A 5,234-nucleotide genomic window follows, 5' to 3' on the forward strand; every position below is an offset into this window, starting at 1 on the left:
GACATACAGTAGGGTGCATGGGGTTTTGTCATCCTGGGAAGACATGTCCATGAAGTTAGACATCCGAAAGGAAACTAAAATGGAATACTATACATATACTTGTGAAGAGTGTATGACCCGTAATTACCATGATGGCGTCGAGGTCAACCAAAGATGAAGCCCCGCCGAGCATGCCAGAGACGGAGTACAGGTTGGTATGAATAGGTGCTGGTGGTACAATGTTCAAACTAGGTACGGGATCATATGTGGTTGCGTGAGTAGGTGTTGTTGGTACAATGTTCATCGAATTGCTCCCCACAAAACTAGGAAGGGGAAAGTCCTTTGGGCCATTATCTGGATTGTTCTTCGTCCAATCCATAACTGTCGGAATCAAGCTGCTAATGGAAGCTACCATAGTTGCAGCAGATTGCTGCATGGACTACCTTGACTAACTCTTCTTTGGTCTCAGCTTTGCTCTTATCAAACGCAGGTGTGACCTCCTCGTTGATGGTGTGTTGAGTAAGCATTCGTCTCTGCCTTTTTTCCTCTGGCTTCTTGTGGTAGAACTTCTTCCACGAGCTGCCATCTCCGATGCCGTGCAAACATCCATACGACGAAAGTTTGTCCTCCGAGACCTTTTTAGTATGATCAGGGCCCGGTTGAACGGGGTGTCCCACTTGGGCCTCGTCGACGACAGGGAGGACTCTTTGCTTTCTGCTCCCTTTTGGTGCTGCTCTTTCTGCAAAAGGAACGTGGATGGTTTACAAATGTGACAAAACTTGTAGTCGAATTGATAAGGTGGTAATAAAACAATTACCAGTAGTCACATGAACTCCCTCGTGTTTGGGTCCATGTAAAAGATCTTATTGACAAGTTCCCACTTGTACCTGGACCTGATCCAGTCACGCTCCCGTGGATCGATGAACTCCGCCTGGGATTATGTGAATTTCATATTCGGCGTCCTCCTTGCCCCATACGAGCATCTTCCCCTCGTAACCACGGCTTCTGAGGCGGTGGAGATGTGTGTTCCTCGCCTAGGGAGCCTTCATTTTCTCTGATTTTTCTTAACTTCTTCTTTAGCGCAAGTCTCCATGAATTTGTCGAAGTCCTCTTCCTTTAGTGACGGATTGCCTACATGAATCTTGGACCACGGTTCATTCTTCACAATCGCTCCTTTCACCCTTACTTTCCAGGTGGACAAGTCGTTGCTGAACTTCCCCATCGCCTTGTTGTTTATCTTACTCATGGCTTTGTCCTTCCATAGAAGTTTGCTTTCATCCCAGTCGTAGAACATGAACCTATTATGCAACTTCATTAGGAGCATGTAACAGCCAGAGACCGACGCTCCAGAAGATTCCTCTTTTAATCCGTTGCCATCGTCAGATTATTTTATTTGTCAAATTTATCATCGCATCATGCACATCATCTGCATTGCATCGGCACTCCGTTGCCGCCAGTTTTCAAAACTTGCATCCCTTAGTACTTGCCGATTCTCTCCGTTTTGTCGTGGACCGTTTAGAGACCAACCACACACGCACGCGCCCGCGGCATCATTTAAATATTATTTTTAAATGTGTGTATAAAATATTCTCGGATTCGATCAAAACTTTGTTTGCGGTCTTATTTTAATATAGGTAGGCCTCCCGCCAAATTTCATCGCAACCGGATGTCGTTTGGTACCCGTACCGTTAAATATATATAGCGGCACTGTAGCTGGTTTAATTGTCGGACATTCCGGTATTTTAAACTCTGTCGCCGAGTTGCCTATTTTCCCTCTCATCCCTGCCTAGCCCCTCTGCATAGTGCACCGACTTGTGTGCAACCTAGCCCGAAACTCCCCCGTGTCCGAACCTGGCGGTCATGACTGTTGAGTCCGGATCAACACCATAATACCCTAAGCCATCAGCGCTTTTGAATTGGACTCCCTAACCTGATTATATTGACCATCCGATCTAAATCGAAGGGTCCAGATGACCCCAAACTTAGGTCACTTGGTATTTATAGAGACCACTCTAGTCTATTTTGAGAAAACCCTAGAGATTAAGGACAAGATCCCTCATTTTCATTAGCGCCGCCACCAGCCGTGTCCATTCCATCCTCGGGATCCCACCCGATCCACCCACCTCGTTTTCTCCTCCAGCCATCAGAACCCAGCCGATCCATCCACGGCAGCCGCTGATCCATCCACAGCTCCCCAAATCCCGTGAACATGTCCAGCCGACCATAGCTCCCTCCGTTCGGTGCCGCCCCCGGCCTCCTCCCGGCCCCCACCGATGATCTTCTCCCGCTGCCATGCAGTTGTCCTTGCCTCTTTGCGGCAGGACAGGGAGACCAAGTGCCGCAGCTGACTCTTATGTGGGCCGCGCCCTCGCTTCTCCTTTGGCCGTATTGGCGACCAGCTGCCGGAGCTGCCGCGCAACCCCGTCGGCGGACGAAGTCAACCCCCCGCCCCCACCCCGTGTCCTTCTCCCTCCTCCCTTACTCTGTCTTCTCTCACCTTTCTCCCTATCTCTCGCAGGAGACAACCATGAATGCCCGAGGATCTCCCGCGTCCAAACGAAGAAGTTCAATCAAGCCACACCCTCTGTCGTCGCCATTATGCACCGGCAGCTCGCCGAAGCCAGCAGTAGCCACCAGGACCTCGTGGAGCTCACCATCGCCAGGAGTGCCGTCGCCTTCAACTTCATCGGACCAGCAGGACCGTGTCCATCCTGCTCCATCATCCCCTTTGTTTCCTTCCTTTCACCCCGGTCTCTCCCATCTCTATTTCTTCTCTCCCTTTTCTCATCTCTCTATGTTCTCTGTAGTTAGCAGCAGCAGCGCATGAAGATTCAACCAAACCAGGACCCGATGTCGAGCCACGTCGAGCTTCTCGTCCAATATTGGGCCTTCCTCAAGCCCTCTGCCTCGCTGGTGGCCCCAGCTGCGCCAACGTTTGGTTTTCTTGCTCAGTTCGCTGAATTTGCAATGTACCTGTTTTGCCTTAGTTCAAAAACTCGTGACCCTGTGGCTGTTCAAACGTACCCCTCTAGCCGAGATGGTAATCGCTGCTTAGAGAATCCCGTGCTATATCAAAGGCAGAGTAGTAGTCTAGTTCGCTAGTGCAGCAGGTTTTCCACCATGAGGTCCACACATCAAATTTTTCCACGGCCTCTCTTTTATTTTCACCCTTTGTATTTATTTTCTTTTGCATGTATGTTGCATCCATGTCATATGATCTTGTGTGGCCCGTATCTCTTAGGGTTCGAATCCCAAATGTGCCAATATAATTTTGTCATGTTTGTGTTGACCTACACCCTGTTGAAGTGTTACTACTTCTGCTTAGAATCCTGTGCTATATCAAAGACAGAGTAGTACTCTAGTTCGCTAGTGCAGTAGCTTTTCCACCATGAGGTCCACACATCAAATCTCCCCACAGCCTCTCTTTTATTTTCACCCTGTGTATTTATTTTCTTTTGCATGCATGTTGCATCCATGTCATATGATCTTGTGTGGCCCGTATCTCTTAGGTCGTAACTCCGTTGGAGATGAGCAGTATGTGTAAACCGACTAGGATGACGTGTAGAATCACATGCTTCACCTCTTTCCATGTTAACAACATTTTAAATTTGCCGTGTAACTGAACGGGAGTGAACTAAATATTTGAATGTGGAGTTTCGTCAATATGCAACTCGTCGCATATTGAGCTTCACTTAATGTGTATTCTTTGATTTTTGTGATTTGTCATGCCGTGTCGTGCATAATTAAACCAGAGATGCATCCTATGTGTTATGCCTCACACTGTGCGTTTGTTGTGGTGTTATCTTGTGTTGATTCTTGTTTCCGGTTTTCTTCTTCTCGTTAGAGTTCCGCAAGCGTGTCGGAATGTGATCCATTCGACTACGTCAGTTCGTCTGCTTCACGGATTCGTTCTTCTTACAAGCGGGATCACAAACAAGATGACCATGTCCCTAGATACAATTACTATCAATGACATGCTTGTTGTCTCGTTTCTTTCATTATGCCTCCTTGCCTGCCACCTGTTATATGTCAGCCTCTCAACATTGCCATGAAACTTTCAACCTTACTACAACCTAGCAAACCACAGATTGGTTATGTTACCGCTTGCTTAACCTAGCAACCTAGTCGCAGGTGCCGTCGCTTTCATGTGATAACATGTGTTCCTTGTTATGTCACCATATTAATGCTATTTAAATTAATGCACCTATATACTTGGTAAAACGTGGAAGGCTCAGCTTTCTAGCCTGGTGTTTTGTTCCATCTTTGCCGCCTTAATTTCGGCTACCGGTGTTATATTCCATAATTGAGCGCTCCTAACATGATTGGGGTTGTTATGGGGACCCCCTTGATAATTCGTTTTAGATTAAGACTAGTCTCGCAAGGCGCAACTTTGGTACTACATTTGCCTAATAACAAATAAAAAGCATAGGGACTCGCCGGCACCCGCGGAGTAATTAGTCAACCGCCGGGCTAGTGCTCCTCATGAGTGTTGGTCCAAAATAGTGCACTATGCGGGGCCAACCTAGGACAACTTGGGTGATTTCTATCAAGCCACCGTATGTGTGGCTTATCCGTCATGTCCTGATAACGAGATATGCGTCTCCTATCGGGTTCGTCGACACGTCCGGTGGCCTTGCTAGACTTGTTTTACCTTCGATCAAATATCTTGTGCATCGGGATTCCGGTGATGCTTTGGGCTATCTCAGAGTTGAGGTTTTCCACTAAGGAATCCAAGGAGATCACGAGTTTCGTGATCGAGGCTTTCTATGCGGCTTGTGGTAATTTTTGACGAACTAGTTGGAGCACCCCTCCAGGGTTAATTTTTTTTGGAAAACCATGCGTGTGGTAATGTGGCAAGCTTGGAAACTTTGTTTAAAATATGGTTCTGGATAACTGTAAGTAAACTTAAGTAAAATATGCCAACTGTGTGCGTAATCGTGATTGTCTCTTCTCGTGAGTTCTGTATACGTAAGAGGAAATGGTGGGGTTATGTCTGATGTAAGTAGGTGTTCAAGATCATTCATTTGATCATCAGTAGTTCACGTTAGCCATATATTTTCCATACATAAGATTTTTAACCCCTATTTATATTATAATTATTTGAGTAAAACCCTAAAAACCATTTCTGTTTGTTTTGACCTTTTGAAATATTTCCAAAGGAAATATTCTCAATAAAATCCTAGAAAATTCCAGTGGTATCCCTAAGCCATATTTGGTGTCCACATAAAGTATCACTTTGATCCAAGGTGACTAAG

At 46.5% G+C, this 5,234-nt stretch overlaps 1 long non-coding RNA gene across 1 annotated transcript; it reads left to right on the top strand.

The window, feature by feature from the left end:
• The first annotated feature begins 2,025 nt into the window (after positions 1 to 2,025).
• On the top strand, positions 2,026 to 3,272 carry LOC123408966. Its single transcript, XR_006612815.1, has 2 exons — positions 2,026 to 2,415; positions 2,498 to 3,272. It is a non-coding gene; the product is annotated as an uncharacterized LOC123408966 (long non-coding RNA).
• The last annotated feature ends 1,962 nt before the right edge of the window (positions 3,273 to 5,234 follow it).

This window comes from Hordeum vulgare, chromosome 1H, assembly GCF_904849725.1.
Source record: "Hordeum vulgare subsp. vulgare chromosome 1H, MorexV3_pseudomolecules_assembly, whole genome shotgun sequence".
Taxonomy (NCBI): Eukaryota; Viridiplantae; Streptophyta; class Magnoliopsida; order Poales; family Poaceae; genus Hordeum; species Hordeum vulgare.